General features: G+C 38.9%; 1 protein-coding gene across 20 annotated transcripts in view; it reads left to right on the forward strand.

Annotated features, from left to right (window-relative positions):
- Window positions 1–21,767, forward strand: part of fry (microtubule binding protein furry) — a 522,947-nt gene that overhangs the window by 37,477 nt on the left and 463,703 nt on the right. For 3 of the 20 annotated variants that reach the window (XM_073983051.1, XM_073983049.1, XM_073983062.1), the window contains exon 1: window positions 8,154–8,544. The exons of 10 other annotated variants lie outside the window; for them this stretch is intronic. The gene's annotated coding sequence lies outside the window, so the exon portion shown is untranslated. Of the gene's footprint in view, window positions 1–8,147; window positions 8,777–21,767 lie in introns of those variants that run through there. 7 more of the 20 variants (XM_073983068.1, XM_073983055.1, XM_073983067.1 and 4 more) reach the window with 6 other exon arrangements.

Here is a 21,767-nt window from a genome sequence, read left to right on the forward strand (position 1 = left end):
TTCCAAGGCCATCTACGGCTCTTTAAGCGTGGATATTTAAAGAATATTTCCAAGGTCATCTACGGCTCTTTAAGCGTGGATTTTTAAAGAATATTTCCAAGGCCATCTACGGCTCTTTAAGCGTGGATTTTTAAAGAACATTTCCAAGGTCATCTACGGCTCTTTAAGCGTGGATTTTTAAAGAATATTTCCAAGGCCATCTACGGCTCTTTAAGCGGGGATTTTTAAAGAATATTTCCAAGGCCATCTACGGCTCTTTAAGCGTGGATTTTTAAAAAATATTTCGAAGGCCATCTACGGCTCTTTAAGCGTGGATTTTTAATAAAATATTTCCAAGGCCATCTACTGCTCTTTAAGCGTGGATATTTAAAGAATATTTCCAAGGCCATCTACGGCTCTTTAAGCGTGGATATTTAAAGAATATTTCCAAGGTCATCTACGGCTCTTTAAGCGTGGACTTTTAAAGAATATTTCCAAGGCCATCTACGGCTCTTTAAGCGTGGATTTTTAAAGAATATTTCCAAGGTCATCTGCGGTTCTTTAAGCGTGGATTTTTAAAGAATATTTCCAAGGCCATCTACGGCTCTTTAAGCGTGGATTTTTAAAGAATATTTCCAAGGCCATCTGCGGTTCTTTAAGCGTGGATTTTTAAAGAATATTTCCAAGGCCATCTACGGCCCTTTAAGCGTGGATTTTAAAAGAATATTTCCAAGGCCATCTACGGCTCTTTAAGCGTGGATTTTTAAAGAATATTTCCAAGGCCATCTGCGGTTCTTTAAGCGTGGATTTTTAAAGAATAGTTGCAAATGCCATCATAGTATCCACAACAATGCTGAAACAGCTGGATACGCCTGGAGTCGAGTATCTCACCAAAGTTCTTAACCTATCGCTAGCCACCCACATCGTTCCCGTAGCCTGGAAAATGCGCTGGGTGGTCCAGCTACTGAAGCCAGCCAAGGAAGTCAGTAAAGGTGAATCGGACAGACCGATTTTGCTCTTGTCGCCCGTAGCAAAGGCTCTTAAGTCTTTACTCCTTTCCAGTGTTGGAAATTTCTATCCAGTCAGTTATCGATCAACAGCATGGGTTCCGTAATCAGCTCTACATGAAAACAGCGCTCCATGCCATCTCCACACATAATAGCCGAGGACTCAAGGTGAGCTAGCCGTGTTATAGAACAGTGATGTACGCGCTTGACTTATCAAAAGCCATTGATACAGTCAGGCACTCCACACTGTTTGAGGACATTGAGCAGACAACCCTGCGGCCAAACTTGAAACGTTGGATTTTGGATTGTCAACTATATGTGTGGTCGCCAGTCGTACGTGGAATTCAGAGTTCCCCATGATGGGGTGATATCTCTGGAAATGTTCAACCTCTACCTCTCCTATATTCCGCCCCTCCAGAAGGCATTGAGGTCGTAAAGTATGCGGACGTTTGTACGATCGTGCAACTACCTCCTCATGTCTTCAGTGGACCATCTACAGGAGTAGCCAAAGATTCTTCTAGTACACCAACTCAAGTACATGCTCTCCTTGCAGAACTTGCTCATCTGTCACCATGAGAGCCCCCAATCCAGGCATGTCAGGAATGATCTTCATGATCTAGAAAGAGAGGTCCAACGTTACAAGAGAAAACCTAAAGATAACGAAGCCTCTCAAGTAGATTTAAATAGCATTCACACAGATGCAGTCTTAGGTCTATAGGGCAAGGATCGATGACACCGTGCAAAACATGTGTCCAATATGCGGCACAGGCCCGCACGACACACTGCACCTTTTCAACTGTCCTGCCAACTACTCAACAAACTCCAGTAGCTTTGTGGTTATAACCCATCGAAGTTGCCACATCCTAGAACTGGAGATAGTAGGCCCAGAGCCAAATTAAGCAAATAAATGAATTTACAAACATATCATATACTGTTACAACAACATTGCAAGACGTCTTGTTACAAGCTCAAAGCTGTCGTCCAATAACGCAACAACGATGCTCCATCAGATTTCGACTGAGGGCATTGAAATCCCAAACCCATGTCAGTCAGCAATCCTCAGAGCTATTTATAAGGAAGCTGTTCGATTGAATTACTACTTTGTAAGCACGCTTTATCTGGAGAAGTGGAGCATGCACTTTAGCACCAAACACCTAGAGAGTTTTTAATATCAGACCGCAGTCTTCAAGAATGAATGTATAGAAATTAAATTGGCTGCGCACCAATTTAAATGATGGTCTGAGAAGGTCTTCAGGATGTGTAAGATGAGTTCAGATTAATGTGGATCAATTGTAATGACTGTTGCCGATATAACAAGCGTGAATGCCGGCAAAAATACAGGTGTTGTAGTTCGACTGCAGCAAATGTTCAAAGATAAAGTTTACGCCGTACCCACGGTTCATCGTTTCAAAGGTTCATTCATTCGTGCATTAGGAATATTTTTCTGAGAAAAAAAGTTGAAATGTCATTGCCCATGTATACGCACTGTGCGCTACTACCCACCAAGTTATGCTAAAATATGCTTAAATGGTTGTCATGTATCTCAACGACCAAATAGTTCTAAACAAACTACAAACTAATTATCGAAAAGTAGCCCATCGTTAATGTTTACCATATGGTTGTGTAAAGTTTTTGATAATTGGACTTTCACTCTTACCCATGGAATAAATGATTAAAGCAGTATCGGGGCACAATAACAAGTAAATACTATACATTGTGCTTGTAGGCACATGATGTTGTCTATATATATTGTACGTGTGCTTTTTATATTCGTCTTGCCTGTGCTCATGAGCCTGGCAGATACCAATTGCTGGATTAAAGCCATTTTCTGTTCTGTTTATAGCTTTACAAATGTTCGATATGTGATTGAGCGAATGAGTGTTCCGATTAATTTCCAATAATCATACGCCACGTAATACCATCCATAAATACAATCGCTGTGAACTTTGTGGCCATGGACCACAATAACTTTTCTTCAACAAAAAAGAACCCTAATGAATATCTGCAAAGTTATTTGTAATCAGTCGACAATAACCATTTATCTTAACTAATTTACAACTACATACATCTGTGTTTTAACTACAAGATAACACGCAAAATGATAAACACTCATATATACATGCACATACATTGTGGTAAAGGCTGTTGTGTATTGGTTTAATCTCTTCAGATCCATCAAATATGTGTGTATGTCCATCAAGCATACAGAGAAGCTTATAAAAGTTTAAACTATGACATACTTTCCAGCCTAGGTTTCGGAGTATTTCAAACATGTAAACTTCTAAGAAGAACGTTTGTTGCAGTATCCAATCGTAAGAACAGATTTCTTTATGCAATGGCTTTATACCGTACCCCACTTGCAGATTAATTTACAGGACACGCAGTGCTTGCCCCTTCCCTACACTTACTGAGTTTCCTAAGTTGGACTCAGTCGTAACCGAATCCATCCCAAACCGAAGTTCATTTTACCCTCACACTTTCTCGGATAACCCTGCCCTACGGAGTCCACAGCCACCATAATGACCATACCTCCATTCTCCTTACAAGGGGTTAGAATAGTGATGGTCCAACCTAATGTAAGGTCATCTGGATTTTGAAACTCCATGTGGGGGAACCCAAGCTGGAAACACCTTTCTGAAGGGTATCTCAGAAGTAAAGACCGCAGCAAAATTAGCTTCTTCCCAAAGTTCACGAAGGCCTCAACATGGAAATCTCTTTGAAGGTAGGCGCTGTGGTCACCTTGGTTTACTATGATGTCAGAAACAGTGATCCTCCGAAGACCAGTTTCGACCAGCAACCAGTGACCTTCGCCGATTCTCCCTTTGGGGTCAGCTTGATGATTGTCACTCGAAAGCCGTCAGTGGGCATCATTGGGTTGGTCTGGAGTAGGGCTTGTTGCGCCCTTGACCATGTGCCTTGGAGGTAGCTTTTGCCAAAAAAGGATTTGTAGCCTTCTCGGTACTACCCTTATTCTTCTTAGCATTCTGGGCAATGAGAGCTGTATAGGAGGTCGATGGGTTGACCACATGAGTCATCGACTTCCTGGGCGAGGGCTGGTGGCCTTCTGAATATCGGCCCGTTTCAAGTTTTATGCTGCGAAGCTTTGTCCATCGTTTTAGAAGAGGATGGTTTCTCAGTTGGTCCAATCACCTTGAATTCCTTGCAGCCTGTGCAGGATTTGGACTCATTTCTTCTGAGGTTTCCAGTGGCAGCTAAACTTCTGCACCAAGAATTTTCAATATAATTATTAATTGGCTTACAGAAGTTCTTTTAGGATCTTTAGTACACAGAAGACCTTTTTAAGCCCTTCCCTAATACACAGAAAACCTTTAAGAAGACCTTTTTAATGTCTTCAATAGTGGACAGAAGACCTTTTTAAAGTGTTCTCTAGTAGACAGATATTTTTTACGGTCTCTCTAGTAGGCAGAGGACCTTTGAAGGTATTCTCTAGTAGGCTGAAGACCTCTTAAGGTATTCTATGTTTGACAGAAAATCTTTTAAAGTATTCTCTAGAATACAGAAAAGCTTTTAAGGTCTTCTATAGTAGACAGAAGGCCTTTAAGGTCTTCTCTAGTAGACAGAACACGTTTTAGGGTCTTCTCTAGTAGACAGAAGCCCGTTTAGGGTCTTCTCTAGTAGACAGAAGATCTTTTAAAGTATTCTTTAGTAAACAGAAGACCGTTTTAAGGTCTTCTCTAGTAGACGAAAGACCTGTTAAGGTATTCTCTTTTAAGGCCATCTATAGTAGACAGGAGGCCTTTAAGGTCTTCTCTAGTAGACAGAACACGTTTTAGGGTCTTCTCTAGTATACAGAAGCCCGTTTAGAGTCTTCTCTAGTAGACAGAAGATCTTTTAAAGTATTCTTTAGTAAACAGAAGACCGTTTTAAGGTCTTCTCTAGTAGACAAAAGACATGTTAAAGTACTCTAGTAGACAGAAGACCTTTTATAGTATTCTCTAGTAGAAAGAAGATCTTTGAGGGTCTCCACTAGTATACAGAGGACCTTTTAAGGTCTTCCCTAGTAGGCAGACGTCTTTTTACGGTCTTCTCTAGTAGACAGAAGACCTCTTAAGTTCTTCTATGGTTGACAGAAGATCTTTTAAAGTATTCCCTAGTAGAGAAAAGACCTTTTATTCCTTAGTATACAGAATACCTTTTCAAGTATCTTCTAGTAGACAGAAGATCTTTGAGGGTTTTCTCTAGTATACAGAAGACATTTTAATGTCTTCCCAAGTAGACAGACGTTATTTTAGGGGTTTTTCTAGTAGACAGAAGACCTCTTAAGGTCTTCTATGGTTGACAGAAGGCATTTTAGGTTCTCTCTACTATACAGAAGTTTTGTTAGGGTCTTCTCTAGTAGACAGAATACCTTTTAGGTCTTCTCTAGTAGGGTCTTCTCTTGTAGACAGAATCCCTCTTAAGGTTTTCTATGTTTGACAGAATCTCTTTTAAAGTATTCCCTAGTAGACAGAAGACCTTTTATTTCCCGGTATACAGAAGACCTTTTAAAGTATCTTCTAGTAGACAGAAGATCTTTGAGGGTCTTCCCTAGTATGAAGAAGACCTTTAGTAGACAGAATACCTTGTATGGTCTTCTATAGTAGACAGAAGACCTTTTTAATGTCTTCTATATTGGACAGAAGACCTTTTTAAAGTGTTCTCTAGTAGACAGATATTTTTTAGGGTCTTCTCTAGTAGACAGAGGACCTTTGAAGGTATTCTCTAGTAGGCTGAAGACCTCTAGGGGCTTTTCTAGACAGAACACGTTTTAGGGTCTTCTCTAGTAGACAGAAGCCCGTTTTGGGTCTTCTCTAGTAGACAGAAACCCTTTTAGGGGCTTCTAGGGGCTTTTCTAGACAGAACACGTTTTAGGGTCTTCTCTAGTAGACAGAAGCCCGTTTTGGGTCTTCTCTAGTAGACAGAAACCCTTTTAGGGTCTTCTCTTGTAGACAGAAACCCTTTTAGGGTCTTCTCTTGTAGACAGAAGACCAGTTAAGGTCTTCTATGTTTGAAGAAGAAGAAGTATTCCCCAGTAGAGAAAAGACCTTTTATTCCTTAAATACAGAAAACCTTTTAAACCTTTTAAAGAAGATCTTTGAGGGATTTCTCTAGTATGCAGAAGACATTTTAAGGTCTTCCCTAGTAGACATACGTTATTTTAGGGGTTTCTCTAGTAGACAGAAGACCTCGTAAGGTCTTCTATGGTTGACAGAAGGCATTTTTAGGTGTTCTCTACTATACGTTTTGTTAGGGTCTTCTCTAGTAGACAGAATACCTTTTAGGTCGTCTCTAGTAGACAGAAGCCCTTTTAGGGTCTTCTCTTGTAGACAGAAGACCTCTCAAGGTTCTCTATGTTTGGCAGAAGATCTTTTAAAGTATTCCCTAGTAGAGAAGACCTTTTATTCCCCAGTATACAGAAGACCTTTTAAAGTATCTTCTAGTAGACAGAAGATCTTTAAGGGTCTTCCCTAGTATGCAGAAGACCTTTTAAGGTCTTCCCTAGTAGACTAGACAGACGTCATTTTAGTGGTTTCTCTAGTAGACAGAAGTTTTTTAGGGTCTTCTCTAGTAGACAGAAGACCTTTTAAGGTCTCCTCTAGAAGGCAGAACACCTTTTACGGTCTTTTATAGTAGACAGGAGACCTCTTGAGGTCTTCTATGTTTGACGGAGGACCTTAAATGGTATTCTCTAGTAGACAGAAGACCTTTGAACGTATTCTCTAGTATACAAAGGATCTTTGAGGGTCTTCTTTAGCATACAGAAGACCTTTTAAAGTCTTCCCTAGTAGACAGACGTCCTTTTAGGGCCTTCTCTAGTAGACAGAAGACTTCTTAAGGTCTTCTATGGTTAGAAGCCTTTTTAAGGTGTTCTCGAGTAGACAGAAATTTTTTAGGATCTTCTCTAGTATACAGAAGACCTTTAAGGTCTTCTCTAGTAAACATAACACCTTTTAGGGTCTTCTATAGTAGATAAAATGCCTTATATGGTATTCCCTAGAGACAGAATAACTTTTAAGGTATTATCTTGTAGACAGAAAAACTTTTATGGTATTCCTTAGTAGTCAGAAGACCTTTTAAAGTATCCTCTAGTAGACAAAAGATCTTTGAGGGTCTTCTTTAGTATACAGACAGACGTACTTTAAGGGTCTTATCTAGTAGACAGAAGACCTGTTAAGGTCTTCTATGGTTGACAGAAGCCCATTTAAGGTGTTCTCTAGTATACAGAAGACAGAACACCTTTTAGGGTCTTCTATAGTAGATCAAATGCCTTATATGGTATTCCCTAGACACAGAAGACCTTGTAAGGTCTTCGCTAAAGTCTTCCGTAGTAGACAGAACAATCGGTGACAACAAAAATTTGTTTTTTTGGCCAGGAAAATCGAATTTTGAAACATTACATTTACAATGAATCTTACTTTCAGTATTTGGTAGGTGTGTGTGGGTGGCATTATCTTAAATGAGATTTTAATTTTGAGAATCATATTTATAATAATATTTTGCATTAATTTCATAATCCCCTTTGGATAATTTGTGGTTAAATTTTGGATATACAAGAAGAAGGTCGGTTACGACGTTTATTGTATTTTGTTCCGCATTCGTGATTGGTTTTTGTTTTCAGTAAAACAAGGTTTCTCTATTTTGTTTTTTTTATGTTTTGCTGTAGTTCAGTGTTTTTGTTTGTCGTCATCGTCATGGTGTTTGTTTGATGGCATGCTTGCCCTACGTACAAACATTCTTATGCGGTCAATCAATCAGCTGAGCAAATGCAGAAGCAGAGTACAAACTTTGTTTTTGTTTGACAAACCATATAGCCAAAAGCGCTAGCTTACTCCCCCATCAGCCCCAATCAGTCACCCTCTCGTGAGAGAGTGAAGCAAAAACACAAACATATGTTTTCTATTTGAAATGTGAAGTAATTCTCGGCCGTAATCTATTACAACAATCGTGTTCCTGCTGTTGTTGTTGTTGTCATTTATATTGTTTTTGCTTAAACATAGAAATTTGATTTGTTGTTGTTTGATTGTGGTGTGTTCTTCTTTCAGTGAGTGTAATTGTTTTTGTTGCTATTAATTATAGTGTTTGCTGCTCTGTTGTTGTTATTATTGTTTTTGTGGGTTAGTGTTTTTTCTTTCTCGCTTTTAAAATTTCTCTCTGCTTTGCGGCAACAGTTTGTGATTAGCGTTTGTACAATTCGTACCGTTTATTTTGTTAAACATTTGCATGTGTCATTTGTTGTTGTTTTCTTTTATTCATTTGTTTGCTTCGGTTCGGTCATAACAGCAAAAAATAGCAAGAAAATAAAAATAAAAACAACAAGTTTATAAACAAATAAATAAGAAGAAAATATTTTGTAAAATATCAAAATTATTCGAAATTTATTCAAATAAATTCAAATTCCAATTACAATCAATCGTCTGTTAATTGTCGTTGGATACTAGTGCGGTATTTGCCGTCGTTGTCGTCGTTTGCTTACTGCTGTCGTCATCGTGTCATAAGTTTTCGTGAAAATCGCCAAAAATAAACAAGAAAATACAAATTGTTTTACCCTCTAACAACGGTGTGTGCCTTTGTGATTTTCATCAAATGAATCAATATTTTATCGGGAAGAAGAAAAATATTTGAAATTCATTTGCAAAATTTATTAATGTGCTGAAGAAAGTTGTTTCTTCATTTATAAGAAAATCAAATGGAAATGAAAAATTTAAAAAATTCTAAAAATTCTTAAAAATATGGAATTTACATCATATCTTTGCAAAAAACAGTTTGTGTGTGTGTTTTCAAATAAATAGGTGCAGTGTTAATAAATACTCTAGTCTGAAATGCAGATCGATTCTAAATTTAAAAGAATTTTTCATTATTGTAAAGGATCTCGACTTACAATCTCGACAATTCCCATCGACATATATGTATATAAATTCAGAACAATAGGTTACAATTACAAATAGAAGAATCATTGATTTCTTGTATCAAGAGAAGAACGTCTGTAATATTATTTACGGTCCCATTATTTTCCTCAGCTGTTTCTATGTTAGTATTAAGAGTCAGTTGATAACTCGTTAGTTCCGTGTATTTATCCCAGTTTGTTCTGCTCGGGTTTCTATAAGGAGCTTGGCGACCTCCGTCAAAAAAGACCTCGAAGAATATCTTCATATGATCCGAGAAGGAACATTCTTTAGATACCCTCCCTTATGAAGGAGTCTTCAAGATTCGAGAGGGTTAGGTCGATGACCTCCTCTCTCGCTCCCTAATTTTAAAGGTTGGATCGTTACCCCTATTACATATTCGTAGATTATAAAAATAAAATCGAATATAGACTCACCCCTTTTGTTGTTATCATTGCTGCCCCATTGAAAATGGTGAGCGTTTGCGTCGCATCCCAGGATCATGCAGCAGGTACCCATCATCTCATCGAGCATCCTTCGGACATCCAGGTTTGGTGGGTCCGGGTCTTCAAAAGGCATGTATACGGATGACAGTATAGTGGCAAGCACCGTACCATGCACCGTGCACATGTCACCGTTGCTGTAATTAGATAGAAAAATTAGATTTAAGCTCTTTTTACCTACTATACAAGTCCTCACCATGTCCCCTCGGATGCGACGAAGATGGTGAAATTGGCATTGCTTAGTCCAGAAACCATATTCTAATAGATATAAGGCTCCTGGACCAAGACAATGTCTACTTCAGAGGTCGCGAGGGACAAGAGTAGTTCAGCGGCGACGGGTTTGCAGTGATGCAGATTAATCTGCAAGATGCGCAGCCTTTACCGCTTTCCTACTCCTACTGAGTTTCGTGGGTTGGACCGAACAGAACCCACGTTCAGTTCAATTCAGTCCCTCACGTTCTCTAAGCTATAACCGCCACTCTTGCAATCATCCCACCGTCCTCGTTACAAGGTGCTAGACTGATAACAGTTCAACCCGATGTAGTGCGGTTGGGATTCTGCAGTTTTAACATCCTCAGCAGGAGTTCTTTGTCCACACTAGGTGGGGGAACCCAGGCTGAAGGAATTTTCCTGGACGGAATCTCGGATAAGGTGACCGCAGCAAGATCAGCTGCTTCGCGATTTTCTGTTCAGACAGTTAATAACCTTGACACCCTTTCGCAAGAAGGCGCTGCCAAACTGACGATCCCCCTGATCTTCCGATCCAGATACGATAGCTGACCAAAGACCGATTTTAAAGAGCAACCAGTGACTGTCGCTGATTCCCCCATTAGGATCAGCTTTGTCGATGATTGCCAATTGAAGGTCTTAATCAATTGCCACTGTTGCCGTTCTGTCGCATGGCTTTTTGCGCCATACGCCGTGCGCCTTGTAGTTAACATTCCCAGAGGAGGTGTATGCCTTTTCTGTACTCAGTTGCTTCTCCTTGGTTGTACGTTCAACGTCTGCCGCATACGAGGTTGATGGTTCAACCAGCTGAGAGGTCATCGTCTTCATAGGTGAAGGCAGTGGACCCTCGGAGGAGCGAACGCGCTTCACAGATTTATGCTGTGGGGCATTGTTCGTTCCACACCATCTTCCTGTTCAGACCGACATTTCCAACCGCTTCACTCTTGCTTATTGGAGCAGAATCGGGCTTTGACACAGAGTCCTTCAGCGGTCGATTCCCCCTATGGGTGTCCGTTGGTTTGGGGGTGCACTCAATAGCCTTTTCCATTACCTTTTGGTTCAGGTTAGGCTTCGGAAGAGATTTGGGCTCAGCACATTTGCCACAGGCAGTGGGCTTATCCAGCTCTACTACTTTAATCGGGAGGAAGATTCTTTCCACCTGGAGCTAGCGATGAAATGCACGTGGGTAAGTTCTTTCGAACTTCCTTATAAATTTCACCTCCAACTGATGAGGTGGACCTACCTCTCCGAATGTATGTTCGCATCTCGCCCTACGAACTTGCGAAGATAAGATACTGCACGTCTATAGTGCTACGCATCAGATGCTTCTCGTGCAGATGCAACCTTTGAGTCGCTGCGCGTTATCGGGGTCTCGTTAGATTCACCGTCGTCGGACATCGTTTCAGTTGCCGTCTACCTTTGAAGCTTATTGTCGGCTTGTGCCGACACCGGACCAGTCGGAATCAGACTTGCCTTCGGTTGGGCATGAAGGTCCATACTCCCTTCGTTAGAGCCACAGCAATCTTCCAGAGAAGACTTGGAATCACCGTGGTGTCCAGATCATAATCAGTCAGGGTTAGATTGTGTAGCAATTGCTCCGGGAGTATGTCCACTCTATGCTCATGCAGGACAAGCCTGTCCAGCTGGTCGAGGAGTTCCCTACTCTGCCTCTCTAGACTATCGTGAATAGTTTTGAGTCTCCCATGCAGGTCGCCCCACCCATAACTACGACCCGTCTGCCGTAGACTGGTTTTCACCAGTCCTGGCTAAATCGTGTTCCATTTGAATTGCCGGGTCGTCATCTATTTTTGGGGTTAAAGTTGATGCACTTGTAACGAGCACAGCTGTAGGTGCCAAGGCATTCCCACCTAAAACTTCCGGATCACAATCACTTGATTTCGACTATACTAGGTTATTAACTCCCTGCACCGTAACTTTATTTCTCCTATTATTTTTACCCATCTTAGTTGATTTATTTAAGGGAACTACCTCGATCCAATTTTTTGTCCACGGAGGTCCGTAACCCCAAAGGTTTCCACGGTGTGCGGGGCCAGGTCCGGCTTAGGTTGCCCTAGGTCGGTTTCGACTCCACACATCGCAGAGACCCCCTTCCCATCCGCCACCCGGGAGACGCGCCTAGTAGGAGAATTGCAAACTGCGACCATATAAAGTTTATATGTATTTTCTTGACCAGGATAAAATTCTAAGACGATCTAGCCATGTCCGTAGAACGCTAAAAATGTCCAAATTTTGTCTGTTTTTCATAGCCAGGTTAAGTCCCACGTTTTGTTATATCCCCCATATAAGGTACCTTCCGACTTAGGTATTTTGCGGCCTTTAGCTACATTTCCTGACCGAATTAGCTGAAATTTGACACATGCGATTCCAAATGACCAAACAACTTCTCCACTAAAAATCCACGTTGGGATATAGCCCACATATAACAGTACCTCCCGATTTAAGGTATTTTTATGCTTTTAGCTACATGTTATGACCGCATTAGCTGAAATTTTACATTTGATGTCTCAATGACCAGAAAACTTCTCCACTAAAAATTACCAAGATAGGACATTTTGGTATAGCCCCATATAACGGTACCTTCCGGTTTTGGGTATTTGACTATATTAGCTACATTTCGTTGATCAAATAAAATTCACTAAATATAGGTCCATATTTTGTATAAGCCCCATATTACGGTAACTACAGATTTTCGGTATTTTGATAATTTTAGGTATATTTTGTTGACTGAAATAACTGCAGTTTGAGTTTAGGAGTTCCTAGTGGTGACTTCCCCTAAACTTTCTAATATAGGTCCATGTTTTAGTATAGGCCCCATATAACGATACCTATCGATTTTAGATATTTTGAGAATTAATCTACATTTCATGTTCATGTTTTGGTATAGACCCCATATAAAGGTACGTCCCGATTTTGGGTATTTTTGAGAATTTAAACCAAAATTTTTTTTACCTAATTACCTGTGATTTGACATTTGAGGTTACCGGTGGCCACAAAACTGTTTCACTAAAAATTGTCAATAAAGGGCCATGTTTTGACATATGCCCCATATTACCGTACCTACCGTTTTAAGGTATTTTGAGGATTTTAGCCAAATTTTTTATCGAACTAGATGTAATTTGACCACCTTTGAGGTTCCTAATGATCACAATACTTCTACGCCAAATAAGTCATCTCAGGTCCATGTTTTGGTATAGGTAATATTATCACCCGATTTTCAATATTTTTAGAATTTAAGCTACTTTTTTTAACAGAACTACCTGTAATTTCATATTTTGGATTATCAGTGGACACGGAACTTCTTCGCCAAAAAATTTCAACATATGTGGTAGTTTGGTATAGCCGCATATAAACGTCCCTCCCGATGCTCGATATTGAGAGAGTTTTGCCGAATTTATTGACCAAATTGCCTGTATTTGACATTTGAGGTTACCAGTGGTCACAAAACTTGTCTACCAAAAATTGTCAACATATGTCCATGTTGTCATATATATCCGCCCATATAAAGGTACCTACCGATTTTCAGTATTTTGAAAATTTTAGATACTTTTTTGATCGGACTGCTTTTAAATTGAGAATTAAACTTATAAGTGGGATCGTAACTTCTCCGCCAAAAATTGTCGGTATATTGGTGTAGCTCCCATATAAAGGTACCTCCCGATTTTCAGTATTTTGATAATTTTAGCTACATTTTGTTGACGGAACTAGGTGTAATATGATATTTGTTCTTAGTGGTCACAAAATTTCTTCACTAAAAATTGCAAACATAGGTTAATGTTTTGGTATAGCGCCCATACCTTTTGGTGCCTTCCGATTTTCGGTATTTTGACATCTGCACCATCGTACATTATTCTTATACGGCGTAGCACCATCCTCCACGTTGAAACTTTCATACCAAACTTTCACAGCTTTTGGGAAAGTGCGGCGATGAAGGAGCTCCTTCACCACCGCTCTCTCCCAAAAACTGTTAAAGTTTCGTATGAATGTTTCAACGTGTGTTTCAGAGATAGATTGTTTTACAGTGTCAAAAGAAAACAAGAAAAACGATGAATAGTCGATTATAATCGATTTTCTGCGGTTATGAAAAAGCCGAAAGTCGAATTTTAAGACAACTGAAATAATCGTCAGACCGAAAAATCGCATGTTTGGTTTTAGGCCAAAATCGAAAAGTCGAAAAATTGATTATTGCTTTCCATTACCTATCACTAGGCGGTATGCACACGTTAAGCAGTTCTATCTCGGCAGTAAAACACTTTACTGCTACACCTATACATTCCATGTATGGGTCACTAGTGGAGGTAGTATATACTGGACAGACTTGTATTAGGAAGGCAAGTCATCTGCTTCTTCCTTCCGCAGAACATTGCATGCTACAGGCGGCGGTGAGCTTTGTTTCCTGTCCGCGGCGACCATGATGATTTCGGGCACGGACCAAAAATGCTCGGAGCAGTTATTCCGAGATAGATTGTCGTTTCCATGGTGAAAAAATACACGAACAAAAACACATAATTGTTGATGTGACCGCCTTTGATCGAAGGTTCCTCCGAGACAACCCGGTGCATAGAACCGGCTGCCGTGGAATTGCTACATTTTGTTGACCGAACCAGCTGTAATGTGACATTTGATGTTCTTAGTAGTAACAACACTTTTCCACCAAAAATTGTTGACATACATAGCTCCATGTTCTCGCATAGCCTCCATAAAACGGTATCTACCGATTTTAGGCATTTTGTCGATTTTATTTATATTTTTATATATTTTTTATCTATATTTTTGTTCTATATTTTTTTAAACCAGCTTGATAAGCTTGCAGATCTAGCGGTTCTCTCTTGTGACGTAGGACCTCTCTTTCTAGATCATGAAGATCACTCCTGACATGCCTGGATGAGGAGTCATATCCAACATATGGTAATTAGAATGCTTCGCCATTAGAATGGTTGCCTGTTCCTTCGGCAAAACTGGCCATGTGGCGACTATTCCGCTGGATCAGCGTAGACTCTTGAGTGGTACACCTCAATTTCTTGGCCTGAAATCTTAAGAGAAATTGAAAAAAAAAGTAAAAAAGGTCGAACGAAACGGAATAATTATTTTTTTCCTGTCACAATTTTAGGCGGAGATATTTTGTGATCACTTATACCTAAATAAGGTAACAAAAAAAACATAAAAATGTATTCAATCGGTCGGGAGCCTTATATGGGGCTATATCAAAGTGTGGACCCATCTTTTTGATGGATAAGTTTTGTGACCACTGGGAACCTCAAATGTGGAATTGCAGTTATTTTCAAAAATTGTAGCTAAAATCAAAAAACCGAAAATCGGGAGGTACCGTTATATTGGGGCTATACCGAAACATGGACCTATGTGGACAGCTTTTCGAATTACAGATAGTTCGGTCAAAAATACCGAAAATGGGGAGGCACCGTTATATGGGGGCGATACCAAAACTTGGACCTATGCTGACAGTTTTTAGTGGAGGTGTTTTGCGATTACTAGGAACCTCAACAGACTAAAATTGTAGCTAAACTCCTAAAAATACCAAAAATCGGGAGGTACCGTTATATGGGGGCTATACCAAAACATGGACCTATGTTGACGGTTTTTAGTGTAGATGTTTTGTGACCACTGGGAACCTCAAATGTTCAATTGCAGGTAGTTTGGTGAAAAAATGTATTTAAAATCCACAAAATACCGAAAATCGGGAGGTACCGTTATATGGGGGCTATACCAATACATGGACTTATGTTGACAGTTTTTGGTGGAGATGGTTTGTGCTTACTAGGAGCCACAACTGTGAAATAGGTCAAAAATTTTAGCTAAAATCCTCAAAAACCGAAAATCAAGAGGTACCGTTATATGGTGGCTATACCAGAACATGGAGCTATGTCGACAGTTTTTAGTGGAGATATTTGGTGACCACCGGAAACCCCAAACGTGAAATTCAATGAACGGAAAGAAACAAAACGATTCCCGTACCAATCACACAAAGCCACAAACTTTTCAGCTTCTCTGAATCGTTTCATTCTCACAACCAAAACAAAAACACAAACTTTTCAACGTAAAAAGATGGAAACCGTACGATTGGTGAAATGTAACTTCGGCTATGCTTTGCCGAGTTGTTTCATTCACCACCGAAACGACAAGTATTTTTGGGAAACGTTTGCCGTAACGTTATGGTCAATGACACACTCAGACTATGCTAAAAAGTGGTCCGATATAGCCCATCTTCGAACTTGACCTGTCTATGGAAAAAACATACGGGTGCAAAAATATAGCGCTCTAGCTCAATTATTGCGAACGCTAGAGTGATTACAACAGACGAACATGACAATATCGTCTTTGAATTTTACCCTGATCATGAATATATATACTTTATATCGTCGCGAATGATTAGTTCGATGTGTTATAAACAGAAAAAACAAACTTAATATACGCTCCTTACTATGGTGGAGGATATAAAAATAAGAGAAGACGAATTATTGTGACCATGACAAAGCGTGGTCTCACACGTCGGCGCAAACCAGCGCCTTTTCAACGTTGAATTGATGGGTCATACGCCGTACAGCCCTGACTTGCCACCTGAAGGTTTTTTATTCTCACACATCGAGAAAATAGTCCGTGGTCAACGATCTTCGTAGCCAAAGATGTTGTTGGAGTATTGAAAAACCATGTTTTTGAGCTATCTCTATCGGAGGTGGTTCGAGCACATGCAAAAGCGCATAAAACCATTTAAAATATTCGCATTTACATTATTAGAATAGAAATAGAATATATTCGTATAGTAGCCCTCGTATATATGATTTTTAGTACTAATTAGGTTTTACCCATGGCACAATCACCCAGGTAGTGGCATCGTAAAATTTTGAATATGTTATGTCAAAACTTTCTTTATGTTGTTGGGGAAATTACAACAAAAATATTTTTTTATAAAGGGATTTGACTTTTCATATTCGATCAGCTGGTGTGATACCACTACCTGGTAGTTCTGCCATGGTTTTACCCCTGCCTTTCGTATGAACGATTGTCAATTGGCTTTGTACGATAAATCGAACAATGTATATTTCTTCATCTTTCCTCATGGATCAGACCACTGTGAGTCATTAGGTGTTTCTTTGTGACTTTATCAGTTTCCACATTGAACCGATAGTTTTTATTTTTTTTTTTTTTAGATTCGTTGCGATTATTTTCCCTTGCCTCTTTTGCCTTAATTTCAGCAACATTGTTAACCACTTTCCCTTTGATTTGTTGTCATAAACAACAACATTTTAATCCGCAATATTTTTTTGTTTTGTTTTGATAATTAACAATCGAATGAAATAAAAACAAAACTGAAAATGCCGGCAACAGTCGTGTGTTTGTGATTATTGAATTTGTCATTGATTTGTGAAAGATTTTAATCGTAGCCTAAAATAAAAATCAAACGGCAAATTTATTGGTATCGGTGGTATTGATTTTATGTCATTGAAATGAAATTAGTGACATTATTATGTCACGTCAATTGTTTTGGAGTTTTAGCATTTTGTTTGAAATAATTCAATGACTTGTGAAATGGGGGAGTTTTTTTTGGCAATTAAGAGATAATACGAGAGGGGAAAATAAGTACAGCAGCGTCTTAGGGACAGGTATTTTTTTGAATTATTAGGGTTATCGATTTATCGGGACTTAGGGGCGAGGAAAACTGGTTCAAGAGAGGATTTCGATTTATCGGGTTTCCAATTATCGCGGTTCTTGTGTACATATACTGTAGGGTTTCGCCGTTGTGTTTGGCATTTATCAAGTAAATGTTGGGTATAAGAAGGCCTGCCTAACTTGTTTATGCCGGTGCTTTATAACGCCACTTGGCAAATTAAATCTGTGATTTTTATTGCAGGCACAACTAGTTGTCATAGCAACTTCCAGCTCGAATAAAAGAGCTTTGTTTTACTTTTTATTAGAAGTTTTAAAGCCAGTTTAGGCTGATTTTATTTTCCATTTCATCGTCCTTATATACAAAATATAACGGTACTTATTATTTTGTTTTCCTTAATCTATCCTTAGACATAAAAAATACAATCCTTAAAACTACAGCTGCTAGTCAGCTGATCTCAACATGCAGGTGATCAGTATGAGGGCAGTTCTCACGGAATGATATATTGTTATTTATGTTAATAGGGTTGTTCACAATACATTATATACATTTGAATAATAAATAATATATTCACTAATAAATTAAACAAAACTACAATATGCATGTAATGAGACCTTATTTCCTGAGTATTTTTTCTACAAAAATGCATTTCTTTATTTGCGATGATTAACAATTTATTTATTTGGAATTTCTAGATATTCGTTTTTCAAAACTTTTCGTAACAATATAGATTCTGATACATCAGTTGTGAAATATGTACATACGAGTATATTAGATACAAAACTTGTTTTCGTTCGGTGTTGACATGTTGACGTATAAGTAACATAAGTGGTTGTGTCTATTAAGTATACGATACCTGGTTGCTTTTTCAATACTGTATTGCCAGTTCAAATTCATTGATGAGAATTAGGGTGATTACTAGACAGCGGAATCCTATGCAAATGCATATATGGTTAGGATGGTCGTAGACAAAATCTGATTAGACAGAAACTCATTTTGACATATTTTTACATATTTGCATAAAATGAGCATATTCAAAAATATATACAAGGATTTGTGGTCTAAAAATCCCACCGAAATGGCTGAAATGTGGTATTAAGTCTTCGTTAGGGGTGTGAAACTTTACACTTGAAATTTGTCCGCAGGATCCACGTCTTCATGTAGCCCCCATAGAAAGGCACCTCCCCATTTCCGATATTTTGAAGGTTGTGGCCTCAACATCACACTTAAATGGCTGACATTTTGTGTAAAGTCTTCGTTGGGAGTATAAGACTTTCCACTTTCAGTATAGGTTCACGTCTTCATGTAGCCCCCATAGAACGGTACCTCCCGATTTTCGGTATTTTGAAAGTTGTAGCCTCAATATCTCACCGAAATGACTGAAATTTGGTATTTAGTCTTCGTTGGGTGTATACAACTTTCCACCTGAAATGTCTCCGTATAGGTTCACGTCTTCATATAGCCCCCACAGAACGGTACCTCCGGAATTCTGGTATTTTGAAGGTTATGGCCTCAATGTTACTCACGTCTTCATATAGCCCCCATAGAACGGTACCTCCGGATTTCTGGTACTTAGAAAGTTGTGGCCTCAATATCCCTCCGAAATGGGTGAAATTTGGTATTAAGTCTTCATTGGGGGTATAAAACTTTCCACCTGAAATTTGTCGGTATAGGTGCACGTCTTCATATAGCCTCCATAGTACGGTACCTCCCGATTTCCGGTACTTTGAAGGTTGTGACCTCAATATCCCGCTTAAATGGCTGAAATTTGGTATTAAGTCTACCTTGGGTGGAAACAACTTTCCACCTAAAATTTGCCGGTTTAGGTTCAGACTCCCATAGAACGATACCTCCCGATGTTCGGTATTTTGAAGGTTCAGGCTGTGGTTATACATTTCTCTATTTTATTGTCTTGTCTGAAAAGAATTTTAAACAGAAAAATTGTACATACAAACATTTTTGTACCTATTATTGAAATATTTGTTGCATAAGAAAATATGTAAAATGCATGAATTTTGCATATGCAAAAATTTATGCATTTTGCATAAGTCATATGTTTCGATTGCAATTTAATCAGAAGCCAAAAATATGGGCCGTCCCACAATTTGACATGAATCGGACCAAAAATAGGGGTTGCATAAAATTTGTATACCCTCAGCATTTATGCTAACGAGGGTATATATGGCGAAATGTGCCTTACCGAAATAATGTTTTTAGACCCCAAGTATGTTTGGACGAAATCCGTTTCAGACAATTTGGAGTCGATTTAGCAATGTCCGTCCGTTTGTCTGTCTGGCTGGCTGGGGCGCACGATACACAGTTGCGACAAATTTGATTGTAAATGAAATATGTAAATATTCTCTAAACACATCAAATTTTTAATATCCAGTATTATTTTTGTCAATTTCCAGCGATAATATGCTAAGTTAAGTCGAAGAAGTTGTGATTTGTATGTGGTGCCTTGAAAAAGTGAAAAAGAATTCGTAGGATAGGTGCGAAATTATAACAAAATTAAGAGGTAAATTTACAGTTTCCAAAATTGAAATGATAGTCGATGGTATTGGCAATGTAACAGGCAATACAGGAGAAAGTCTCTAGCTTACGATGAAAAAAATTCCAGCTGCCCCCATCCGCCACCTGCTTATTCCCCTTATACCACACCTGTAAAATCGTCAAAATTCCGAGAATCGAGAGGTACGTTTATATGGGAGCTACACCTAAATTTGGACCTATGTTGAATATTTTTTGCAAGGAGGTATTTAATGAACTGAGAACTTGAAATGCAAAATTACAGCCAAATCGGTTGAAAACTTTAGCAAAAATAGTTCAAAATACCGAACATCGGGCGGTACCTTTATATGGGGGCTATACCTAAACGTAGACATATACTGAACAGTTTGTTTGCGAGGAGGTATGTTGTTCACTCAGGACTCAATGCAAAGTTTGGCTAAAAACGTCAAAATACCGAAAATCGGGCGGTACCTTTATATGGGGGCTATACCTAAACGTGGACCTAAATTGAACATTTTTTCGAGGAAGTATGTTGTTCACTCAGTACTCAAAATGCAAAATTTCAACCAAATGGTTGGAAAATTTGTCTAAATTTTTCAAAATACCACAAACCGGGCGGTACCTTTATATGGGGGCTATACCAAAATGTGGACCTACATCCACTAAATTTTTTCTATCTTTTTGTCTCGTTATAAACCTATGTTTAAAATTTGGAGGCGGTAATATTTTGTCCAAACTTAGTTTAGGTTCGGAAATGGGGTTATATTGGTCCACTCCTTCCGGTACCTCCCTCACAAAAGTTCGAAAATATTTGGAAAATTTGTGCGCACTATAACTCCTGAAAGGAGTAACCGATTTGGTCCATACTTTACACATCGTGAAATTTTTAACAAACTTAAAAAAATCACTAAAATGGTATGCACGATACCCCTTAAACGGGGCAACTCATTTGGTCCAAACTTTGGATCTTCTAATATTTTGTCCAAATTTAGTTTAACTTCTAAAATGGTCCATATCGGTCCTCTCCTTAGGGAACCTCCACCATAAAAGTTCAACATTTGTGTCTAAGTGCTGTTTAGGGTCTGTTCGAAGATCCTTTGGAAATGTATACCGATGCTGTTCGTTTGGTCCTGTACCTCCTCCGCAACAATTTTGAACTTCAATCCTAATCCACATTTTTGTCAGCAAATTCAAATCTCCAAAAAGAGGAAACTAAATTCTGAAAAGACCCTAAATAAATTCGATCTATCCGTAGATGTCAGTTTCTATTCACATATGCTGAGGGTATATCTGTGTCGGCAAAGCCTACCTTGTTTGGCTTAATTTATTTTATAATTTAGGGTATCCGTGGTTGAACAATTCTGGCACATAACAGGAAACTAATTAAATTTTAGTTCAGATTATTTTATGGTATTATTTTTTATTGTTGAAAAATATTTCATAGTTTTGTGACATAGTTATGTGTGGTCGACAAGGTTTCTTTATCTGTACCCCAAGTGCTGCCGGTTAAGGACTTGAGGACCTTGTTCCTACAACTCAGTTTGTCGCGGACTGAGCTATGGCATGCGCGGATGACATAAACGTGCTGTAAATGTGACCCCTAGAATATTATAGTGTAGTTAGTGGTAGGAATTCTACTAACATCGACCATGAGATTCAGCTCAGTTCTCACCTACGCAGTCACTGTGGTGAGCAGAATGGCCGTAGATTGAGTAGCGGATATTTACTTATTACTTGCGTGAAAAAAATGGTAAGATACGTCAAGTAGGATTTCAGTCTCAGACACCTGGAAAGTTTTTGCGGATTCTAAAACTACAATGTTCACAGATGAGAAAAGTCAAAAAACAAAAAAAAAATAATAAATTATGTCTATTAAGATAGATTCGTATTTAATTAGCGAAAACACAAATCAATCTAGCGGAGGCACAAAGCGTTCTGTTAACGCTTTTGTTAACAGCGCGTTAGCAGAGCATTGTTAATGCTAAGAGAGCTATTCAAAAATGGGTTTCTTTGT

The sequence above is a fragment of the Musca autumnalis genome, unplaced genomic scaffold (assembly GCF_047663935.1).
Source record: "Musca autumnalis isolate F117 unplaced genomic scaffold, ASM4766393v1 scaffold_4, whole genome shotgun sequence".
Lineage (NCBI taxonomy): Eukaryota > Metazoa > Arthropoda > Insecta > Diptera > Muscidae > Musca > Musca autumnalis.